The sequence below is a fragment of the Dermacentor variabilis genome, chromosome 11 (genome assembly GCF_050947875.1).
Source record: "Dermacentor variabilis isolate Ectoservices chromosome 11, ASM5094787v1, whole genome shotgun sequence".
NCBI classification, from domain to species: Eukaryota; Metazoa; Arthropoda; class Arachnida; order Ixodida; family Ixodidae; genus Dermacentor; species Dermacentor variabilis.
Window position 1 is genome coordinate 2,271,891 of NC_134578.1, and position 24,622 is coordinate 2,296,512.

The 24,622-nt window shown below is 44.8% G+C and overlaps 1 protein-coding gene across 4 annotated transcripts in view; it reads right to left on the reverse strand.

Annotated features, from left to right (window-relative positions):
- LOC142564697 (mRNA decay activator protein ZFP36L1-like) overlaps positions 1–24,622 on the reverse strand; it is a 462,788-nt gene that overhangs the window by 158,989 nt on the left and 279,177 nt on the right. For 2 of the 4 annotated variants that reach the window (XM_075675825.1, XM_075675823.1), the window contains 4 exons: positions 13,621–13,794; positions 11,962–12,108; positions 4,829–4,991; positions 1,891–2,112 (listed from right to left, as the gene is read on the reverse strand). The exons of 1 other annotated variant lie outside the window; for it this stretch is intronic. The gene's annotated coding sequence lies outside the window, so the exon portion shown is untranslated. The remainder of the gene's footprint in view (positions 1–1,890; positions 2,113–4,828; positions 4,992–11,961; positions 12,109–13,620; positions 13,795–24,622) is intronic. One more of the 4 variants, XM_075675824.1, reaches the window with a different exon arrangement.

The following is a 24,622-nucleotide window of genomic DNA, read 5'->3' on the forward strand; positions in this document are numbered from 1 at the left end:
ACAGCGCGCGTAAGAGCAAGTTCTCCGAATCCGTTTTCCGCCTCTGCACCGCCCCCCCCCCCCCCCGCCCCCGGCGCGCGCCTCGGCTCGTCACCCGACACCACGCGGGCCGTCCGACCCCTCAAAAACAGAAACGGTTGCTGCCCGACGCGCTGGGGGGTGGACACCTTCCCATTCACAAAACGCATGGGCAACTCGCGGCACTGCAAAAGTATATACAAAACAATCATGCAGCCCTACACCGTTCATTCTGCCTGTTCGAGAGATGAGCGGCCTAACAGCGCCTTTCTTTTGCCCTGCAGTATCACAATTGACGGACTTCATGATAAGGCTTTACGTTATGTATCTTTTCTGTCATCTTTTGTTGATTTCACGTGGAGTTAGAGTGTCTCGCATGCTTATAATGCCTTTTTTCCGTGTTCTCGTTGGTCACCTTCTGACACGCACGCATAGTGTGCTTTCTTGGCTTTCTCGTTGTCATTTTTATTGCATAGTTCGTACGCCTTTGACGCAAAGCATCCATTAGTTCTTACCCTTTGGCTTGGTTTACTCCTGGCCTCCTTCGTCGCCACACGCTACTCAGAATGAAGCGTCTGTTGTGTTTTATCTTTATAAGAATGTATCAAAAGTTGTTTGAGCTAGCCTTGTCAAGGCAGTTCGTGTATTTATTGTTAGCAATTGTGGCACTGTCACGGTGCGGCATTATTCGATTCGGCGAAGCACCGATCAATTGTCGCCAAAAGGTCGTGGAAATAGGTACCGGCGAGCAAGACGGTTATTGCCGACCACTCAGTCACGCAGCCGAAAGATATCGAAGGCAGTTGGAGAGATTATTGGCTTTTTGTCGTCGGCGCGACCATGACGCCCCGACAGCTTTTTAGGAACCCCTGTGTATTTTCTGCTCCGCGCGTGCATCGAGAAGCTGACTGAGAAGGCGGGGGTGCGAAAACTCCGAGATAGGATAGATTGCTCGCATGGCTAGTGGCATACTTATCATTCAGGCATCAAACAGTATATATTGAAGGAATCAGTTCGGACCCTGCCCCTGTAGAGTCCGGTGTTCCTCAGGGCTCCGTCCTGAGACCATTACTTTTCTTGGTTTCTATATAAATGATATTGCTGCCAATATATCAATTAAAATACGTCTGTTTGCCGATGACTGTATGCTTTACCATGAGATATTGTGCCACGACGATCAGGAATTATTAAGTATGTCTCTACGTAAAATTTAGGCCTGGTGCTCAACTTGGCAAATGTGCATTAATTATAAGAACACAGTAGCTATGACTGTGACACGCACAGTTAATCCTTTGAAGTTCCGCTACACCATCGATAACAACACCATATCTAAGGTTACAAAATACAAATACTTAGGAGTCATAATTACATCAGATCTGAAATGGAATGACCACATAACGTACACTGTAACTAAGGCAATGAAACAACTTGGATATTTAAGAAGAACCCTTAGTAAATCCTCTACAGAAATTAGACTGCTCGCGTAGAAAACTTTCATCAGATCAATTCTAGAATATGCAGCAAATGTTTGGGATCCACAAACAAAGTGCAATATTACCGAGCTTGAGAATGTCCAACGCAAATGCGTCACGTTCGTATATAATTGTCATAGTTGAAAAAAATTCCCATCAGACATTTTGCAAACAGCCAATTTAGAAACCCTCCAGGTAAGACGACACCAACAAAGACTAAAAATGTTCTACTTAATTTACCATAACCAACTTGTAATAAACGAAAATGCATATTTTCATTCAATTACCCAGCGATAAACCCATTCTTTCCATTCATAGAATATGAGCGAGTTGTTGTGCAGAACAAATGTGTTCAAAGCCTTATTTTTCCCGAGCACAATTCGCACATGGAATAACTTACCTGCCAATATGGTTGAGTGTTCAACAGTGTCTTCTTTCTTGAGTGCATTCCGCAATAGCTAACGATGCTTCACATTGTCGTGGCATATTGTTAGTACTTCGCGTTGTATGTCTTATGTAGGTTCTTCGAATGCCGTACTTGCTCGACCAAATGTACATTGTATTCCTATATACTGTATTGTTATGTACCCCACTCCTGCCAGAAGCTTGACATCCAGGCTGGCTGTATGTAATAAATAAATAAATAAATAAACAAATAAATAAATAAATAAATAAATAAATAGTAGTAGTATTTAATAATAGTAGTAGAACTAAGAGATCTTACTAACCAAGTCACGGCATTCACGAATATGGAATGAATAATTTTCTAGCACTAAAAGGTGCTAAGCGCTCTGAATTCCCCCACTGCTTATCTGTTGAACTGAAAACAACTTAGAAGCTAAAAGATCGTGCTCACAGGAAGGCACAGCGTACAAATCAGGAACACTGGCATATAGATTTTAAAATGTACAGAGAACTCTCTAAACGTCTTTGCAAGCGTATTTACTTCATGTATATGTAACACATGTAGAAGCCAGTACTTCTAAAAATTCAGTCATTTTGGAGACTCGTACGTGGACAGTCATCCGACAGTACCAAACAAGATATCTCTCTACTTAGTGGCAACGGCCAACCTGTCCCAGATGTTGCGGGCGCCTTCGCCCTATACTTCGGGTCTGTATATGGTGAAGGGTACAGCGACGGAGTTAGGGAGCTTTCCAATCACCCTTCCCTGGATTCAAGTCTATCGGTCTCAGAGGAGCTTGTCTTTCAGAGCATCAAATGCTTAGAACCGTCCTTTTCGTGTGGTCCTGAGGACATTCCACCTGCCTTGATTAAGACGTATGGGTCCTTGCTCGTTCCAGTGCTTACTTGTGTCTTTAATTCTGCTTTAAAGACGAACACATTCCCAAAGCCTTGGAAAACAGCGCGGGTCCGCCCCTTCTTTAAGTTAGGGTTAAAACTGCTACGACTAACTACAGGGCCTATTTCTCTCCTATGCGCAGCATCTGAATTATTCGAGTGGTCTTGCACTCAACAATTTCATCCTCTAATAAATATACTACCATTCCTCAGCAGCATGGATTCATATCGGGACGCTCCACAACTACCAACCTCGTTAGCTTCATGATGCATGCCTCTCAAGCAGCGTATAAGAAATGACAGCTAGATGCCATTTATTTTGACCTAAGTAAGGCGTTTGATGTCGCATGCAACAAAGTATTCCTTCAAAAGTTAGCGCAACATGATCTGCACCACTCTGTCACAGCGCTGATGACAACCTACATATGCGACCGGTACGGCTACGTTAGTGTAAATCGCCAGTCGTCAGAACTTTATGCGGTTACAAGTGCAGTTCTTCAAGGGTCTGCCCTGGGCCCTCTTCTTTTCTCGCTGTTCATTAACGACGTTTCGACACTCATTCAAAACTCTTCAATTTTGTTATATGCTGATCACGCGAGACGCTTGAGCACCTTCTGCTCCGCTGCCCGGCCTTCGATGTAGAGCGCACTGCGCTCTTTGCATCATACCGTCGTGTGGGACTGCCCTGTGACTCGGAGGGAGCACTTCTCTTTCCAGCAGCCCACCCTTCCATTGTCAAGAAAGTGCTTCCTGCCCTACTTGACTTTTGTTGTGACACGCAGCTGAGAGCGCGGCTGTAAGCCCCGCATTGCTTCTTCAACCTTCTTGTTATTTTTTTCCGCCTTCTTTTCCTTCTCTCCCTGATCTTTTTCTCCCCACTCCCCTTTCCCTGTGCAGTGCTGTTGAGGTGTCCTCCTCTGAGAGACAGTTACGGCACTGCACTTCTCTCTTCCTCTCCTTTAAAAGTCACAACACACGGGAAACTTTTCAAAACGGTAAAAGATGTTAATGACTGCGCCGCTCTTCAGAGAGGAGGAGGAGGAATAAACTTTTATTGTAGAACCAGCACTTTAGATGGCCGAGCCTAAGCCTCCCACGAAGGGACGTCAGGGTGTGCTGAAAACAAGCTGGTCATAAATGCATCAAAAGCGAAAGTTGTAAGCTTCACACGGAAGATTAACAGGACTTTATTTCCCTTTAGCGCTAAAGATGTTCTCCAGTCAAGAGCTCAGGGAACGAAAGGCCTTGGAGTGGAGTGGCCTTTAATATGAAGACACTCATCTCCCTCTACTACGCTTTTATTCACACGCATATTAACTATTGCATATCATCATGGGGAAACACGTATTCTACACATTTATCTCCACTACAGCATACCCAAAATCAAGCAATTCGCATCATTACACGTAGCAGCTACACATCGGAAGCATCTCCATTGCTCAGATCTAACGGCATTTTATCGTTACAGAAACTAAATAAATACTCACTTGGAATACTTGTTTATAAATCTGTTAACGGAAAGCTCCCGTTCCCTATAATTACTACCAGCCAGTATCCATTTTCCACGTCTACCCGTTTCGCTTCTACCAACAGCTATTTACTACCAAAACCTAGAACTAATTATGGTAAATTTACTACTAACTTTTCAGCCACATTACTTTGGAACTCATTACCGTGTCATATTAGGATATTCTCTCATTTTTACACATTCAAATCAAAACTTCGTAAATTTTTGCACTCAATATAACAATTTGATCGTTATCATTATATTAATAAGTGCTTTGTTTCGTTAAATATTTTACTGCGTAAGCTAGTGACTAACTTAACATGGTGTCTTTTGTCTTTGCATATAGCTGCTTTGTATTCATATATCCTACTCATTTGTAATGGGAGGTCCCCTGTACAGTCTATTGACTATGGGACCTCCCTCTGTATGTATGTATAATCCCCATTTGTAACCTGATTATTATGCAAATAAAGAACTTGAACTTGAACTTGAACTTGAGTGTACTTCGATAGCTCTCCGAGTTTCTCACCCCACGCTCAACAGACGAGGCAGCGTGCACTTCCAACGCCCGGCGGGCGAGAAACTTCAAACAACCTGGGCCATTTGTAACGTTGTACAAGAGCGTATGCCTTCCAGTTCTTGAGCACGCCTGCGTGGTTCGGGGCGGCACTTGTCGGTCAAATTGTGAACTTCTAGAAAATGTGCAAGAAAAGTTCCCATCTATATTTAAACATTGATTCTTTCAAAAGCCTTCCATCTCCATAGAGCTAACACAGACACTCACATTACCTACACTCACCTGTAGATGCAATAAATAGAATGTTCTTCACAAATTAATACATGAAAAAATTTGCTGCTCGCACTCGCTAGGATAGACCTAAACAATGAGCAAGTTAAATTTTGAATAACAATAATAATATCATAACTGTGATATTTTTACTTTGAACTTTCTAAATATTAAATTTATTGAAAGAGAAATTGATCAATCATGAAAAAGGCGAAATATTAATAAGGCAATCTTTTTGTGTCAGAGAGGAAATTATGAATGGCTCGGCAAACGTTCCTGTGGCTGTATCCTAAGAGGGTTGCTCCAAGTAAGAGTATAACAGTACTGCATGAAGACTGTCCTAGATTTCAAAGCGGAATTTCTAAACATTGTTTTCGCTGAGTAGAAAACATCCGACACGCTAATAAAAAGCGATCGATGGATTCCGGCTCATTGCAGGGGTAGCAGAGGGGATACCGCGAGACCTCATCTGTGCACGTAAAAATTAAGTGGTCGAATACGGCAACTCAGGTTTGTAAATGATACTTGGAATTGCCGGTTGGGCCACCATTGTTGATTCCAAGAATAATTTAGATCTATAAAGTGTGTAGATTTTACTAATGAGTGGCTTTTTTGCATTCGGTCAAAGAAAGCGGCCTATATCTGGCCCCAGTGATATGCTCAGTTGCCGGCAGCAAAGATATGACCGGGCCTTTTAAAGAAGCTCGTGCTAAAGAATCGGCGATTTCATTGACATGAATGTCTCCGCGGCCTGGTACCCATACTAAATGGACTCAACGTAACTGAGGCGGTACTAATGTATGAAACGTGTTCAAAGCTGTCGAATTTGTAGGCGCGTTAACTGTTTCCCTACCATGGGGAAAATAGGTGTTTTTGTAGGTTACGCCAGATCTTTTTTTCTGAAAAAACTACTGAACTGAATATTTTATGTAATACATAAACAAAAAAGCAGAATGAATGCACTTTTCACGTATAAATAATTTATTAACGAGATATATGTCATAAAAATACATACATTTCCAGAATCAAGATTGTGGGATAAGACTGAACAAAGTTTGTAAAGACACGCTTCTATCTACTAAGAAAAATATGTAACAAACATTATGAAACATACAAAATGAATTGCCGTCTAATACGCACCACCTATGAAAAAATCAATTTTTTTATTGAACAGGTATTCCACTACAAAAATTTAACTACAAGTACTACAGTTGGGCGTGCCGGTCTGCGGCCGCCGATGTTTCGAGCTGCTTTGCGTCGTCGTCACTCTCAGAGTCTAAGTCCGACAAAAAGGCAGCATCCTCAGGCGTGCTGCTGCTCGATCTGTCGATAAAATGAGCCAAAGACGCAGCGGAATCACGAGATCTGCGATCTTTCGAAGCGCGAGTGCCACTTCCGGAGGCAGCCATTTTGCTTCCTATTTTGATTATCACGAAACTTCGGAGCATGTTCAAAAATTACTGCCCCTTGGGAAAACATTGAACTGCTTTAAAAACACAATAATATAGTTCTCCTTCACGTTCAATAGGGCAGTGTGTCCGTGAGCGGCTCGGAAGGCCTCGAAAGTGGCATTTCAAGCCATCGTTAGCGGGCTAACGATGCACAATGGACGCGGTACATAAGGACCTAAGCGCGCTGCGTACACTACGAGAATCTGTGACAATAACAACTATTGTAACATGAAGGGGTAACTTTCGCAAAAAAAGAACTATTGCCAGAATTTCGGCCTGAAAAATTGATGTGCAATCTGGCAGGCGAAGTTAAAAAGACCAATCCAGGGACGGTTAGTAGATTCTGACGTCTTCCTTCTCTTCACATGAAGAACCGTCAGTCGCTATTACATTTGTTGGGAAATGGGCCAAATAGTCTTGCAAAAGGGCATTCAAATATATCGGGGCAGAAATTTTGCGTTATTGGGAAAAATGTCTGCAAATTCAATTTTCAGCGACAACGTGGAACTATCAAACTGAATGATTTCCCTGAGGCGAATATTTAAAGGTGCTAATTCTGCCTGCACAAATACAACCTGTGGGGTATGCACCATGGCCACTTGTTCTCGAAAAATGAACTTGGTTCAATAATAAATGCATGTTGTGTACGTCGTAGAGGAGATTCATAAATTCTTAAGTAGGTCTGAACCGTAAGCATACGGAATCACGAGTGAAGTGAAGGTAGGCGCGCTTCCTGGTATAACACATTATTAGCGACGAATTTAGGAAGACCAAAACACAGTCGAAGAGCTTCTCTCTCTCTAAAAGAACAACTGGTCTTATTTTATATTTTACACTTCCGGATAAGAAAACGCAGCCAAATTTTAGAACCAGTCGTACATACATACGGGAAATCTTACTTAGTGTGACTTCGCATGCCGGAACGCCGGTTACTGATTGTCCGTAGTAAGCCTAGGGCTCGTGTTCCTTTTGTTGCAATATTTTCTGTGTGAGAACACCAGTTAAGTTTTCCACCATATGTAATACTCAACTACTTGAGCTCAACTACCTGTGGAATGAATGGTTCTCTGATCATATGCTGATAACTGTATCGGCCCGGTAAGCGGAAAGACAAGGACTGCACTTTTGTTTACGTTTAATGAGAGATGAAGATTGTGAAGCCACATCTCCAGACAGAGGTGCGTTTGCAAAGACAGGTAAAGAGAATTGATGTCTCTTGCTCTTGCGAAAAATGCAATGTCGTCTGCATAGACGCACCGATTCACATCCTGGCGCAGTGGAACTGGACTCATCGAGCGGGTAAATATTACAGGAGACAGAACAGCTCCCTGGGGAACCCCTCTTGTTTGGTCGAACTTTGTTAAAGAAAAGCCGCTTTGAAAACAATGAAATATTCTATTTCATAGAAATTCGAAAATCTATGCCGTTATACATCTCGAAGAATTGTAGGAATTAATCTGTCCAGCAGTAGTGAGTACTCGACGTCATCATAAGCCTTCGCTACGTGAAGAGCAACTAAAGCCCAAAATTCTTTTTTATGCCGAGCAAGTTAGCTATGGCTTTCCAAGTCTACATACGCACATCCAAATGGAGAAATCACGCCGTAAACCTATTCGACTTGAGCTCAGTAACGAATTTTGAAATATATGATCCATCATGCGCACATATATAGCTCCTTAAATAGGTTTTACCATATTTGAGGTAACAAATATAGGACTAATATTGTCAAGATTGTAGCCAGCTCCTTGTTTGTTAAGTAGCGGAATTATTTTGGCTGTCCTCCATTCTACAGGAATCCAAGCATTTTTAGATAATAATTCCCCGTGTTGAGGTCTTGAGGAGACATTGCAAACAAAATTTTTAGCATGGCATTGGAAATGCCGTCAGGACGGGGCTGAGACAGGCAGAGATCTAACGGCATTGGAAAGCTGACTGTGACTCCCACAAAGTCATCTGGGATAGGAGGCCTTAATAGCCCATTCGGCAAACGTGATGTTAAGCGTCTCGCGAAGCCCTTTCCTATGAATTCTAAGGAAGCAGATATCTCGCGTGGTGAAGCGATTCTCGACGCAACATTCGCTGGTGTTGGTATGAACTATTTAAATCGAAGGAACTTCATCTCACTGAGTTAGAGAGGAAGTCATGATGTTTTTCATCATACTCGTCTTTGGCATTCGATACTGTTCTCTTGAATGTAGCCGCTTCGAACTTAAAATCACTCCAGTTACTGGGACACTGATTGTAGGGTAGTTTATTATAAGCGGCTTTTCGTCATCTATAATCCCGCGTGCACTCCGAATTCCACCAAGGAGAGGTAACATTTTTATCCAAGTTAACATTAAACTGATACTTTTTAAAGGACCTTTTTAATACAGAGCAAAGCCTAATCCCGCACCATTATCTGGGAGTTGAGCACCGTCTTCAAGACACACTGAAATTTCTGGTAATTGACACGAGTGTTCACCAGAGATTCTAAAGAGATAAAAGGGAATACAATATCAAACCTAATAGGCAGATGGTCACTGTTTTAGGCAGAGTCGACAGCAGACCAGGAAGTGACGGAAATCCCCGAACTGGCAAACGTTAGATCCAATGCTGATTCAGAAAGACCTTGAAAAACGTAACTACTTTCGTGTGTAAGCAACAAAAATTTCGATTAATGGCCCAGTCCGACAGCCGCTTTTGGACAATCATGAGTCCGTTTTGAAAACCCAGGACACATGATACGAATGAAAGTCTCCAGCTTTTTCTTTCCTACGAGATTTGACAACAGTATCAAGATAACGAATTTCCTATACACATCGGGAAAAATATGTATTTACTAAGAAAAATGGGGAACAACCAGGGAGAGTGGGCAATGCAGCAGCAGCAGCTTGAGCATGTTGCCTAAACGCTGCTTCTTGTTTGCACAGCTCCTGGATTTCTTCGCTGGTCATGCCGTTCGTCACCGGGGCATGGCGTGCCTTGCACCGGTTGAACACGTGGTTGATGCCGGCAATTCATCATGGTCCTGCCCTATCGTCCAGGCGCATGACTGGCGTAAATTTCCTGCGCACTTTCATCTGTCAATTCTGCGCACTCCCGTGGATGCTCCTAGCGTGGCCAATCTGACAGGGGACGCCATCGGACCAGTGACGTCAAGCTTCATCAGTACAAAAGCTCCGTCGTTCCGGCGCCCCGACAGTGGGCAATGCAGCAGCAGCAGCAGCTTGAGCACGTTGCCTAAACGCTTCTTCTTGTTTGCACAGGTACGTTACTTGGACAACTCGTACTGTATCCGATCCGATAACCGATTCCTGCAGCTGCTGTGTTGCCCACACAGTCGTTTGCGTAGTAGACTGGCGACTGTAAAAAGCGCTTTTAGAGCTTTGTTACCGTTCAAAATGAGTCTTTTGGAATGTGGCGACGCTGAGTCAAACCCTGGCCCAACGGATAGGGAAGTGTTGTCGCAACTTTTATCTGGCCAAAGTAGCATGACTGCGTCTATCAATGATGTACTGGCTAAACAGGGTAAAATTGAAACAGATATCGCTGATTTAAAAGAACGCATGCTCAGCTTGGAAGCTCAACTGAGTACTTTACGTTTATTACAAACAGATGTTATTAATGTCAAAAAAACAGTAACTGATTTGGAAAAGAATGTCTCCACCTTGCTATGTAAAGTCGATGAATTAGAAAACAGAGGTAGAAGAAACAATTTGATCGTGTATGGCCTAAATGAACAAGACGGGGAGACGAATGATAGTCTCTTGAATGCGATCAAAAAAGATGTTTTCAAGGAAAGGCTTGGACTTACTATTGATAATGTAGAAAGATGTCACAGGCTAGGAAAGAAAAAGGAAAAAGCACGCCCCGTGATTCTAAGATTCTTGGACTATCGCGATAAAAGTTCAGTGCTGAAAGAGTGCAAAAAGCTTAAAGGGACCACGCTTTCTATAACAGAGGACATTTCTTTGAAAGTTCAGGAGATAAGAAAAAAAATTATGGCAAAGCTCGAAAGAAGAACGTGATCAGGGCTCCAAAGTTAAACTAGTTTTTGATAAATGCAGCATTGATGGTGAAATGTTTGTGTGGGATGTGGAAAAGGACATGCGCTGTAAGCTAAAAAGAAGGAGCAAATGACGCTCTAACACTTGCCAATCACCATTCACCATCTTAAACCTTAACTGCCGCAGCGTTGTCAACAAAGTAGAACAGCTTGAAGGCATCCTTTGCTCGCTTGACCCCGATATTGCCGTATTGACGGAAACGTGGTTAAACGAAGATATATGTGATAGCGAATTTGTCCCGATAAACTACAGAATAATGCGAAAAGACCGCGATAGAAGAGGAGGGGGCGTAGCTATTCTTTTTAAAGATTCCTTTAAAATCTTAAGAATGCCGGACACCTCTGGAGTAGAAAGTGTTTTCTGCACATTTTGTATTAACAACGTGAAATACATTCTTGGTGCCGTATACAGGCCCCCTAATTCGCCTGTCGCAAACTTGAAATGCTTAGGAGAATATATGTACACCCATATAGGACAAGGAGATAAACTAATCCTAACCGGCGATTTTAACTTGCCAAATGTCGACTGGAGCACATTCACGTCCCGCTCCACCACAAATATTGATAGTGAAATGATCGATATTGCTTTTAATTTTGACTTATTACAGGTAGTTAAGGATTTCACTAGAACCCACAAAGATTCAAATGCAGTTCTCGATCTATTTTTTGTGAGTGGAAATATACAACATAATGTCTCATGTATGGTCACAGACGGCATTTCAGATCATCAAGCAGTGGTATTGTCGTTGCAATGTGCCCCTCGTAGTAAAAACGACAAGATTCAATATTACCCTAATTTTTCTCGTGCAGATGATGAATCTGTAATTGTACACTAGCATTTCATCTAGACGACTTTAAAAATAACACAGCTAGCATGAATGATCTGTGGCTTCTATTTAAAGGCATTATATTCAACTGTATGCAACAGTTTGTCCCAAAAATTGCGAGGAAGGCTACGCGTCGGAATCCTTGGATTTCCCGGGAGACGTTGCACCAGCAACGCAGGCTTAAACGGCTTAAAAATTCCCCAAAATTGAAAACTAGTTCGAATTCCGAAAGGGTCATTGAGGAAGCATCAACTAAATTAAAACAAATGATCATAAATGACAAACATAATTACTTTAACGTACAGCTTCCTAGTTTCATGAAAACGTCTCCAGGGAGGTTCTGGAGGACGATGAGTCATTCTTTTTCCTTGTCCGATATGTTTATAATAGACGGTGAGAGTGTACACGATGAGCAGGTTGTATGTTCTGCTTTTAACAATCATTTCAGTAGTGTATTCACAACGGATGACGGTTGTCTGCCCTCTTTTTACATGGATTTGCCTCCCATTCCCGATATTGTTATTTCTGAGAATGGTATACGTCACTTACTGTTAAAAATTGATGAAAAAAAATCCCCCGGTCCAGATGGCATACCAAACACTTTCTTAAAACGTTATGCCGAGTGGTGTGCGAAATACTTGGAAATTTTATTTAGTAAATCGCTTCAGGATGGCATCCTTCCGGATGACTGGAAGGCTGCAATAATCAAACCCATACACAAATCGGGAAACAAGAATTGCATAAAAAACTATCGACCAATTTCCCTGACTTCCACAACATGCAAAATTTTTGAACACATAGTCTATAAGCATGTAATCGGTTTCCTTGATGAGCATTGCGTATTGACAAACGCTCAGCATGTATTTCGGCAGGGCTTTTCCACAACCACTCAGTTAGCAGAAATAACTCACGATTTTGCCAACACAATAAATAATAGAAAACAAACCGACGCTATATTCATGGATTTCAGTAAAGCATTCGACAAAGTAGCCCACAGCAAATTACTTCACAAATTAAGTTTTATAATTAGAAATGATAAGTTATTCAAATGGATACAGGCGTACCTAACCAACCGTTTCCAATACGTTAAAATAAACCAGACTTCCTCCAACACATTACCCGTTGCCACTGGCGTTCCGCAGGGATCCGTGCTGGGTCCTCTTTTATTTTTGCTTTATATAAATGACATTGGCAATAATCTATCTGTAAGAATTAAACTTTACGCGGATGACTGTGTACTATATGATAAAATTGACTCACCCCAAGATCAAATCAGGTTAAATAGTGACTTTGGCAAAATAGTTGCATGGTGCCATCAATGGCAAATGACTATTAACTATGAAAAAACCGTCTTTATGAGAATTACACTAAGAAAAAAGCCTCTTTTCTTCCACTATTTTGCCCAGAACACTTATATCTCCGAAGTATCTCACTATAAATATCTCGGTGTACACATATCCCACACTCTTTCCTGGTCAAAACATACTGACACTGTAATGGCTAATTGTCTTCGCAAATTGTTCACCCTCAGACGGTCGCTTAAATTCTCCACACCAACTGTCCGCCTCCTGGCATATAATACAATAGTTCGTCCTACTTTAGAATATGCAATAATCATTTGGGACCCCTACACAAAAACAAATATAGAGAAATTAGAAAGAATTCAAAAGAAAGCTGTCCGATTCATCTACAATTCTTACGGTCGAACATCTATAACAGATCTCCTTAAACGTAGTGGCTTCTCTTCGATTACAGAACAAAATCGTGTCTCCCGATTAAAATTCTTTTTTCAACTAATGAATGGCCACTACCACATTGATACCTCACACATCTTAACACCTTTAACTGATTATGCTACTCGTCATAAACACTCCCTAGCAGTAACCCCGTTAACACCGCACAACAACTGCTTCAAATACTCTTATTTTACAAGAACAATAGTTGATTGGAATAAACTTCCTGATAAAGTCGTTACAGAAAATTCTTTATCCCGTTTTCAGGCGCACCTGCACTCATGAATCAACCGCACATACTTTATTTGCTCCTTTTTCCATGCATTTTGTCCTTTTGCCATTTTCGAATTCAAGCGTCGGCATGATTGCTCAAACTGTATGTTTTTGTGGATGTACTTGAATGTTCCCACCCTGCTAAGATCTTGTAAAATATCGCAGTATCTATAAATAAAATAATAAATAAAATAAGACTTACATCTATTGCTAGTATCTCGCACTCCGTACACACATACTGATAGGATTTCTTTGCTTTGTGGCCTATTTCAGTTGTTATCAAGAAAGCAAATCCTCTATCTCTCGATGGACGGTCTAATCGAAATAAACGATAATTTCTTGTGCAAAAATATTAGACGTTTCAGAGCCCAGTTTCCTGCAAAAGAATAATCACGGGAGAAAATTGTGAACACAGTTATATTAAATCTGTAGCTGCAGAAATAATGGAACGGCAGTTCCACTATAATACCTTTAAACAACCTATGATGAACGAATACCTACTTTACAAAGCAAATGCTCTAAAATACTCTCTTTAAAAATCTGTCTTCGAAAGACTGTCTTTACAGTACATTGCGGGTTTTGATTGAGGGGCAGAGCTGGAAGAATTAGGATTAGCATCCGTCTTACAAAGACTGTCTTTAACAAACTTTTTTGGTTTTTGAGTGCAGGACACAAATCGATGAATTATTAGGTGCTCTTGTGTGCTGAAGCGTCGGAAGATCCATTTCTACATCTCGGTTGTTTTCCGGCACTGATCCAAAGAAGCATCCGTTGTCGGTCTGCTGAGTTGAAGTTGATGGCCTTGTATTTTCAGTGTTTTCTACAATAACTGGCAAAAGAGGCTCAGCGTTCGGTGTAAGGAGATGAGTAGGAATCATCGAGCTAGCATCAGAACTAGCTACAGAACTGAAAAGCTGAATCATTTGGGATGCCAACACTTGAGTCAAAGTCTCCCCTACCCCGACAGGTTTGATGTTAGTCATTCTATAGATTTTGACAACACCTTATCGATTGAGTCTGCAACCATTTGCTGACGAGTTTTCACTTCTGCATATCCCTTAGATCTTCCCTGGACCTCAGCAACAGTATCACGGCGTGAGCAACTTCTCCTTTCAATTACTGATATAACCTGAAGTTCCTAGGTCCTTGCAAGACAATTCGAGTAGTTGGCGGCATGACCACCACCACAAAGACAGCATTTCTGTTCATTGGATGAGCAATCACTAAAATTATGGCTGTCGCCGCAAGCACGGCAGCGTGGAGCAGATCTGCAGCCCCTCACGTTGTGACCGAATCGCCAACATTTGGCACATTGTAGAATGCGTGGAGCCATAGCTTCAACCTTGTAAATTAGGGACCAGACCTTAATTTCTGTCGGACGCATCGTCCCAGCTCATGTAACTATGACTGACTCAATTGGAGTCTTTTTATTGTCACCCGCCGTGGTTGCTCAGTGGCTATGGCGTTGGGCTACTGAGCACTAGATCGCGGGATCAAATACCGGCCGCAGCGCCCGCATTTCGGTGGCGGTGAAATGCGAAAACTCCCGTATACTTAGATTTAGGCGTACGTTAAAGAACCCCAGGTGGTCGAACTTTCTGGAGTTGTCCACTACGGCGTGCCTCATAATCAGATCGTGATTTTGGCATGTAAAACCACATAATTTTTTTCCTGCCGAACTGGCGGACCTGAGTTGAAGTCTTCTATAGCTGCACCTGATTCGTCTTTGGGTTTTTCGTGCCGTCGGTACGGGGACTATCACGGCGGGAACGTTGCCGCTTCCACTGTGAAGAAAAAACTCAAGAGTTCTCCTGAGGAGCTACCGAGGCTTACCACGGAAAATCCCCGATGCCAGGTGATGATACAGACATCAAACAAGGCTGACTAGCTGAAAATCACATCAAGCTTGTTCAAACGAGAAAGGAAAAGAAGACAGCGAAGTAACGTAAAATAACAAGGCGAACAAAGAAAATACCACCCGATACTTGACCTAAGCCTCCAAAGCGGAGATGCCAATACAGCGATCGATCGAGCAGCTCGAATAACAGGGACGTGGCAGACAATGAGCGCGCGCTTCCTATTGGCCTGTTTGCGCGTCCATTCGGAGACCTAGGGTGTGGCATTTATTGTACACTTTATCATCTGTACATTATCATCATCACGTGTGTGCCCTTTTTATTCATACCGCGTGCGGGTGCATCATCAGCGCGGACTGTACGGAGGGTCCCTCGCCACGTCTCTCGGGCTCAATAAAGGTCAGCCCTTACTGTGACGTCAAAATATATATATATACCCACGGAGCCTTGGTGGTAAAAGCGAAATTGTTATTGCATTTCAGTGGATACCTGGTCACTGCAATATTCCTGGTAATACTGCAGCGGACGCAACTGCGAATCGAGCGCACAATAACGCAGAGACAACCAATCTTCCCCTATTGCGTAGTTAAGTCCGTCTGATCCTGAGACAAATTTCTTGTCACCTCAGCAAAACTACCTGGTTTGACCAGCAAACTAAAGACTCGGAGTTATACTCTATAGACCCATGTATAAGCTTATCAGTGCCGGAAACTCTAAGAGACAACAGAAAATTTGAAACATTGGTACACCGGCTGCGTCTTGGTACTGCATTTACGAAACACTTGTACAGGATAAAACGTGTCTCTAGTCCGCAGTGTTTTTGTTGGGTGGGAGTTCCTTCGGTCTACTGGGGCGCAGTCGTTGCTGTGCCTAAGGCTCCGGACTTATTCGCCATTGCGAGGAAAACCCCTCCAAAATGCCTGCCCCTCCACCGCGCGCCGTTTTCCCCGGGCGCCGCGGCCGCGTCCCGCGACGTCATGCTACGCGGCCCTGCGATTGGGTCGTGGGGCGTGACGTAGGGAACAAGCCCCGACTGGGGACGATCGCCGTGCGCGGGGGAGTCGTGCTGCGACAGGGACGAGCGCCGGTCACGAGAGGCAAGCTGCAAGGTACGTGAGCGACCAGCTATTTGTGTCCCCAATGCCCCGGCCTGGGGACGTTCACGTGCTTTGTCAGTTTGCGTAAGTGTGGCTTGCTGAGTGGCTCTGCGTTCCGCCCTTGCGGTAGTCGCAGGTGCTCAGTGCGTCACATTTTGCGTGTCCGAACCGTCGCAGACCATTGTCGGTGACGGGAAGCGCTAGGTAGCGTTTGCGAACGCATTTCGGCCCGCGTGCGCAAACCATTGTTCAACGCGGCGTGTAACCCGCCTTCCTCGCCATCGGGAACCGCGGGCGCCGAGTGTACTCCGTGTGTTTGGGTGCAGTCTGGTACGTGTTGGCCATTTGTGATCAATAAACGCCTTAACTATCCTGGACGCCTTGTGTTCCTGGGAGAGCGCCCATGCGTACGGCCAGAGCCGGCCAGGCCTTTCCGCTCGGTGCTCGAACCTGCGGTGGGTCTATCGCCGTGCGCCGTCGTGCTGCGTCGTGAGGCTCCACTTCTCGGGGGCCACTTGGCGACGCCGTGCGTGGAGACGTACAGTTAGCCCACAGTTGCCATCCAGACGAAGATGGCATCATCTTCTTCTCGAGTGCACGAAATACGATACACAAAGAACGGTACTGCAAGCTAATTTGTTTATATTAGACAGAAGACCATTCACTCTAAAAAAAATACTTGGCCCATGGCCAACTGCGGGCCTTCATAAAAGCACTTCTTGCTCTGAAAAAGTTTTTAGAGGAAGCCAACATTTTAGGAAAATATTAAGTATCAGATAATCCGAATACGCTAAATGAGTTACATAAACGTTGTTCGTGGTTCATAATTGGTTTATGTGGTGATCGCAACTTTTTCGCAATATGTATAATTCTATTCTGTACTTGCAGTGTATTACATGTGTGGTGTGTTTTGGCTGTTCAAAACATCTGACTTTATATATGCGTATGTGGACTGAACTAATGCACATAACTTTGCGACTAATGTACTGTTGGACTGTATATTTTTATTGATCCGGTGTTCTACTGAGTGTTATATTTTGTGTCGCTATTCTCCCTTTTTACGCAAGTTTGTTTCGTTTGCCAAGTGACAAGGAGTAGCCGGTGCCACCATAAAGGCGCCAACCTCTCCTTACATTCACTTCAATAAAAAAAAGCAGTTGAACGACACCTAGCAGGAACCGGACTGGCGTGTTCGGCAAAGAAATCTGAGCTCCTCATTTATGAGCCATCGCAACGTGGCCGGAACAATCAACAAATTCAGCAGATGGTACGCCCATACTCAAGGTTGACAAGATCAGGGTATTGGGCCTCATTATTGAAAGTAACAGCTACACCAGGGAGACCATACGTAAATTGCACAATACAGCATATCAAATCATGCGGCTACTTAAACGAATAGCCAACAAACATAGTGTAATGAAAGAAGGCAATCTGCCTAAACTAGTCTCAGCGTTCGTAATAAGCAGAATAGTATACGTGGCATCGTACCTACGATGGTACTCGTCAGAAAAATACAAATTAGACTGCTTAATTAGAACAACATACAAGCAAGCAATCGGACTCTCCATCACCACCAGCAACGATAGACTACTGCGGCTAGGTATCCACAATACACTGGATGATCTAATCGAGGCACAACGAATAGCACAATACGAACGCCTTTTCAAAATTAAAACAAGCAGGCAAATATTGCATCGCCTAGGTATAAGGTATTATACCCAACATGGCGTCAAAGTAGATATGCCCAGACAAATCAGAGACATGATAGCCATCCCTCCAATTCCCAAGAATATGCATCCTACCCAACATCATGGTAGACGGGAAAGCAGAAGCAATATACAGAAGAAATTCGGTAACAGCAACGACACCACATTTGTAGACTCAGCTAGATACAGACACAAGTGCGCCTACACTGCAGTGGTGATAAATTACGAGGGAAAATGCATGACGAGCGCTACAATCAACACGCTACACGCAAAAACCGCAGATGAGTCCGCTAGCCATAGCATAAACACAAGCGGACATAATCATCAGTGATTCCCAGACGGCCATACGAAACTTCGCCAACTTTAGGATTCCCCCAGAGGCACTACGACTCCTAAAATTAGCTAATAACCGCGACAAAAGTGACGACTTTTGTCGACAAGGACCAACAACCAAGAGGCAAGTGCCAACAACCCTTGGCCTAAACCTAGGCGGGGTCCAGGCCTACACCACCAAATCTCAGGGTACTGAATAAAGTTATTTGAACGAATGAACGCTAACAGCAGATATTGCGTCAAGATTTCTGAAGGTTTATTTCCACGCACGTTGTAGTTGCCGTTTTAGAGAATAACGCCTAAGTCATCCATGGATTGACCCCTTCCATACGTTTCTTTATGCGATTGTATGGCTCATGAAGCAAAAAATCTTGAGGCGTGGCCGGAGATGGTACAAAAAGTCACGTGATCACATAGACGCGTTCGTGCCACTGCTCGCGCATTGGTCGTCGTCTTCTTCAACAGCTGGCTCCGATGCCGCTCATAATGCCAGCGTTCCCATGCTGCCCCTCCTTAAAGGCACTGACAGCCCTGCCAGTCGGTGCAGTGATTTCGGTGAGTTTCGTCGTGCGCTCCGATGGACAAGCCTTCGACGGAGATGGTACAAGAAGTCACGTGGTCACAGAGATAGACTGCGCCGGTGGCCGGTCTATACAGGGTGTTTCGCGTTACTTGAACCAAGGATTTTAAACAAGTGGTTAACCGCAGCTGAATGAAACCAACGGCATACGGTTTGCCGTCATGTGGCGCTCCTCAGCGCATTTATTATGCGAAGCATATTAACGTAGGTTTCGGGCCTTCGCGCGACGCCCGGCGGTGGCCACCATTGACCCTGAAGTGGGGCACGTGACATGACGTCACGTGATGACGTCACACAGGCTGCAGATGGGGCCTCATATCGCGCCGTCGGTCGCCTCCCGGCGGTGGCCACCATTGACCTTCAAGTGACCTTCAAGTAGGTCACGTGGCATGACGTCACGTGATGACGTCACACCGGCTGCAGATGGGGCCTCATATCGCGCCGTCAGTCGCCTCCCGGCGGTGGCCACCATTGACCCTGAAGTGAGATCACATGATACGACGTCACGTGATGACGTCACACCGGCTGCAGATGGGGCCTCATATCGCGCCGTCGGACGTCGCCCGGCGGAGGCCTCCACGCTTCGCCGTCGCACGCGACGCGGCGGCGGCGCCACCATCGCTGCATCACGTGATATGTGACGTCACGCCAGGGATGAAGCGGCGCGCGCCCGCCGTCGCGTCACTCTCTGTGCCCGCAACCGCGCCAGCGTCTTTGCGCCGGGCGTGTATGCGGTCAAGATGCCTCCAAACGCTAAGGATACGCCAAGGTTAAGCCCAGTGGTTGCTTCGCATCCACTGGGCTTAACCTTGATAAGCCTCCAATTTTTATATTCCGATTCATTGTTTATTTACTACAATAATTATACAAAACATTTAATCACTTTAGGGTCAAGTGCGTTTTGTTGCGTTGTAGAAGGGGTTCAGAAACGACCAAACCAATTTTTGTGACAACATGCTGCCTGGTGATTTTTTTTCGGCGTTTAAAGAAAGCCAGCGAACTATGACATAGAACTACGTCATAGCGCTCGTGCGATACCGTATTACACCGCTCTCAACCGTACGTCGAGCCTATCGCCTATCAGAAACGACGGCACTTCCTTTCCGTGTGCCATCGCCAAAGATGCTGACGCACTGTGAAGCCGATGCCTAAAGCCGCGGGCGCTCACTTTGCCATGGTCCGTGCGCATGGTTCTTACGCGCGAAGCGCGGTTGAGAGCTCTATACTACGATGAAGCTGGAGCGCAGTCTCGTGGTTTTGTTTCATATTTCGCAGGCTTTCTTTAAACGCCGAAAGAAATCGTCATGCAACATGTGCGTTGTCACAAAAAATTGGATCGGTCGTCTCTAACTCCCCTCTACAACGCAACGCAACGCACTTGGCCCTAAAGTGAATATTAAAAAATTGCATACTTAAAAGGATGAGGTCTAGACACCCACCAAAATTGTTTTAAATGGTTATTTACGTTTAGGCTCTCCCACGGGAGCCTTGTTCACAATGAAAGAAGCGGCAGAGCTGGCACCCCTTTTTATGTGTGTCTCAAAACATGACTAAGGCATCTGGCATACATGGGCGGCAGATTGCCTTCGTTGCGATTAAGAGTGTGTGCCGTGGTTTGGATGATTAGGGACTCAAGATAAAGACGCGAAGAATGATTTCGTTCCTTGGCAATCACGCGAGATTTCTCCCAGAGGGACCTGCAGAAACTGCTCGCCGACGTCTTCCGTATGGTGCTGCCTCAACACAAGCAGTTGTACTACAGATTGCTTTGCCACAATGTATCTGCTCCAGCAATATACGGCCTGCCGAAAGTACACAAACCCGATGTTCCCCTGCGCCCCATTGTGGACTTCACACGTTCATAGCTCTACAAGCTGTCAAATTTTCTTCACAGAATCATTTCGCCACTCGTTGGAAAACGTTCTACGCACATACGCAATACATACAACTTCATTGAAAAGGTTAAAGAGACAAGCGTCCACCCTAAAGGTTAAAATGGACAAGCGTCCATAAAAAGGGGCGCCAGCTCTTCCGCTTCTTTCATTGTGAACAAGGCTCCAGTGAGGGAGCCGAAACGTAACTAACTATTTAAAACCATTTTGGTCGGTGTCCAGACCTCTTCCTTTTAAGTATGCATCATCCCGACCAGACGGGCTTCAGTCATACTCTCAACTTCAAAGCATTTTGCATAATTGATCTTAGTTGCCTGAGCAATAAAGCGGGATATAAAAATACTCTAATGAGCACCACATGACGGCAAACGATATGCCGTTGGTTTTTTTAAGCTGCGGCTAACCACTTTTTTTTTTCCTTGGTGCAAATTACACGAAACACCTTGTATATAGCGCCGCGCGTCGCGACGCTGCCAGTCCGTGCGCGGTGATTTCGGCGAGTTCTGTCGTGCGCTCCGATGAACGAAGCTTTGACCTGTGGACTAGCCAGCTGCTGCGCCGGGCTTGGGCGTCCACGTAAGTACGCGAGCGAGGCCGAGGCAAGTGATGCGAGAAATGATACAAGGCAACGTGAAAACAAAACCATTACTTTTCGTAAAGCGAGTTATCATAGGGAAGACCTAAAAAAATTAATTATGGGGTTTTACGTGGCAAAACCACTTTCTGATTATGAGGCACGCCGTAGTGAAGGACTCCGGAAATTTCGACCACCTGGGGTTCTTTAAAGTGCACCTAAATTGAAGGCTACGTTTACACTTGGGAAACCGCAAGCGGCCGGAAAACCGAAAGCGGTCGGAAAATCTTTTCCGCGCATGTACAAGATGTTCCCATTCGTTTCGCCACTGCAACAGAAACCAATGCCGCTTTCGCCCACATCCATCTAGTTTTCGTATGTTTTTCCGCGTGGTGGCGCTGTTCATTACACTATTTCAAGACATGCGTTCATTCATTGACCTATCAGTTATTACAAACTATCGTTTCGCGCAACTGCGCGTATCGTTTTTAACTTTAGTCTAGCATGGAAAATAAACAAGACATAGTTTCGACAGTTTTAGCTAATTGCTTTTCCTAAACATAGACAATGAACAACGGAAAATGTTAAATTTTACGACCGGATGTTTACATGCTAGTGCAGCTTCCGGTGAAGCGGAAAGCGGCACCGCTTCGCCGTGGCGAAAAATCGGTCTGAGACCGATTTTTTCGCCGCCTGGTTTTTCGGCCGTTTTCCCGCCTAGGCGGGCGAATTTTGTCAAGTTTTTTTTCCGCTTCCGCCTGCTCCGAGACCAAGTGCGAACGTAGCCTAAGTACACGGGTGTTTTCGCATTTCGCCCTCAACGAAATGCGCCGTGGCCGGCGGGAAGGAAGACGTAGCAATGATATTACATTCATCCACGTAGGGATACCTAAGTGCCCCGACTTTTTTGGCTTCCATAGGTGCAAAATGTGACAAACAGTATTTCAGAATGGCTTCAAATCTGCTCAAAGCACCTCCACGGCATCCTCGCGTGAAAGCGCATCAAGAGCTCACTCAAGGGTGTGGCACTGGGTCTCTTGGTGGATAGCGTAAAAAACGGCAAAACCCAGCTTTCGGCGACGCGTACACAAAAGGAGGAAAAATCACACAACCACACTGCTGGCACTACCAGCAACATGTGTCTCTGCTGCTAGACCTCTCGCGTGCAATTTGTCTCCTCTTGTGTACGTGTCTTCGAAGGCTGGGTTTTGCCGTTTTTCACGCTCCCTCAAGATAGACGACAAATGACGTGTCATCTGCTTGTTGAAAACGAAAATTATGCATGTGCAGTTTTATGCTTCTCTAGAAGCTTGTTGTTGACACAGAGGTCGGTTGTTATGGCTTTGTGATCGGCTAGGGCGTTGTGCTGCTAAGGGCAAGGTCGCCGGATCAAATCCCGGCCACGGCGGCCCGCATTTCGATGGGGCGATGTGTAAAAATGCTGGCTCATTGGGTGCACGTTGAAGAACCTCAGGTGGTAGAATTGATCCGGAGTTCCCCGCTGGACCGACTACCACGCAGGAACGCCATAGCCGCGCTGGAGCGTCAACGGTTGATTGACGTCCGCTAGACATTGAATCGTATTCCAAACTTTTGCAATTAGTTACCATCAGCATCAGCATCATCGTCATCACATATTCAATAGTCCCAGTTACACATACCCCTGTGGCACACGCATACCCAGAGGCCCCAGTAGGACATATTTAGACTGCACTATAGATATTCGAAGATAAGTAAATCCGACAAGTAAATCTGGTGGGAAGCCTTCAAGGAAGACACTGTCTACAAAAAATTAATAGTGCATCTGTACAGTACGCGGTATCCAAAACCTGACGTTCATGACGTGTTTCCGGCTCCCGCAATCGCTTCCGCCCCATAAAGCCAGCAAAATATTGGCCTTCGAGAGCTGTATTTGTTATCCAAAGGGGTTGTCACAGGAGCGTGGATTTGGACACCACCTCAACTGTGCCTGACCTGTTAAGTACACGCTAGAATGCCTGGCTGACGCCCGTTCTTACCCCTAAAACAGCGCCGAGATGAAGGAATAAAAAGCACACAAGCGGCAGGAAGCGTGACATGTAAGAGAGGACGAATAAAAAGTCGTATCTCCGTTTCTCCACTGGTGTGCCTTTATATACAGTATATGTTAAATGGCGAAACTGCAACTCTCTTGGCCTTTATTTTGGAACAAAGCAGCGACTCCGCGGGTGACTACCATTTTTGACTGCAGTACGCGTCTCACAAATCGTATATCCAGTTTCCCATGCCTATTCTTCTAAACGTATCACCCACCACTCACGATCGACCGATCATGGTGACAACGTAGGTAGAACAAAAACGAACTGTAGTGGAACATTATCCATGCGGTGCTTGCTCAAGCCGGGAATATTCCTTTCTACTATCCGTGACCAAGGATCAACCGATCGTCCTGTTACCTTAGCAGAAAAAAAAAAGACAAAGAAAAACTGGGCGCCATAGCAAGCACTACATACAGCACGAGTACAGAAGCGAGAATGAGAAGGGACGCAGCGCCGTGCCGATAAGGTTTCGCGCACCATCCAACTCGGCTTGGAAGCGTAGTACGTAATCGCTGTGACTTGCGCACGGCACCATTGCGACGCATCGCTGATATCGTGTAAACCATACGCAGCACACACACAAACACTCACGCGCTGGGCAGCTCTCCCTTTTTATCTGCATGCATTGTTTCGCTGTTGCGTCTGCCGCCAGCGCGCAGTCACGTGAGCCGCGCGCCGGTGATCCTTTCTCGCGGTGGAAAATCTGAGCGCGATTCCCAGGCGCCGGCGTACTCTCACTACGCCACATCCGGCTATCACAAAGCAAGCTCAGCGCTGATACCCGAGTATCGATCCTGCTTCTTTGCTTTTCTTAAGCAGCACGGCCGTGGCGAGAGCCCTAGACAAGTCCATGGACGTCGCCTGTTGTCTTGCGGCTCTATTCTTGGCATTCTGCCACTTTATTCGAGGCGTGACATAGACGCCTATAATATGGCGCTAATGGCTCAGATTTGCTCTCGTAACGTGACGTCGTTTCGGTTAAGAAACTATAATGCAGATACTGAACGTAACGTTCTTGATAAAGCAAAACAGTTTTCCTCCTTAGTAAAAATAAGGTAGCTATATATTACAGTTAAAAGCTTACGATT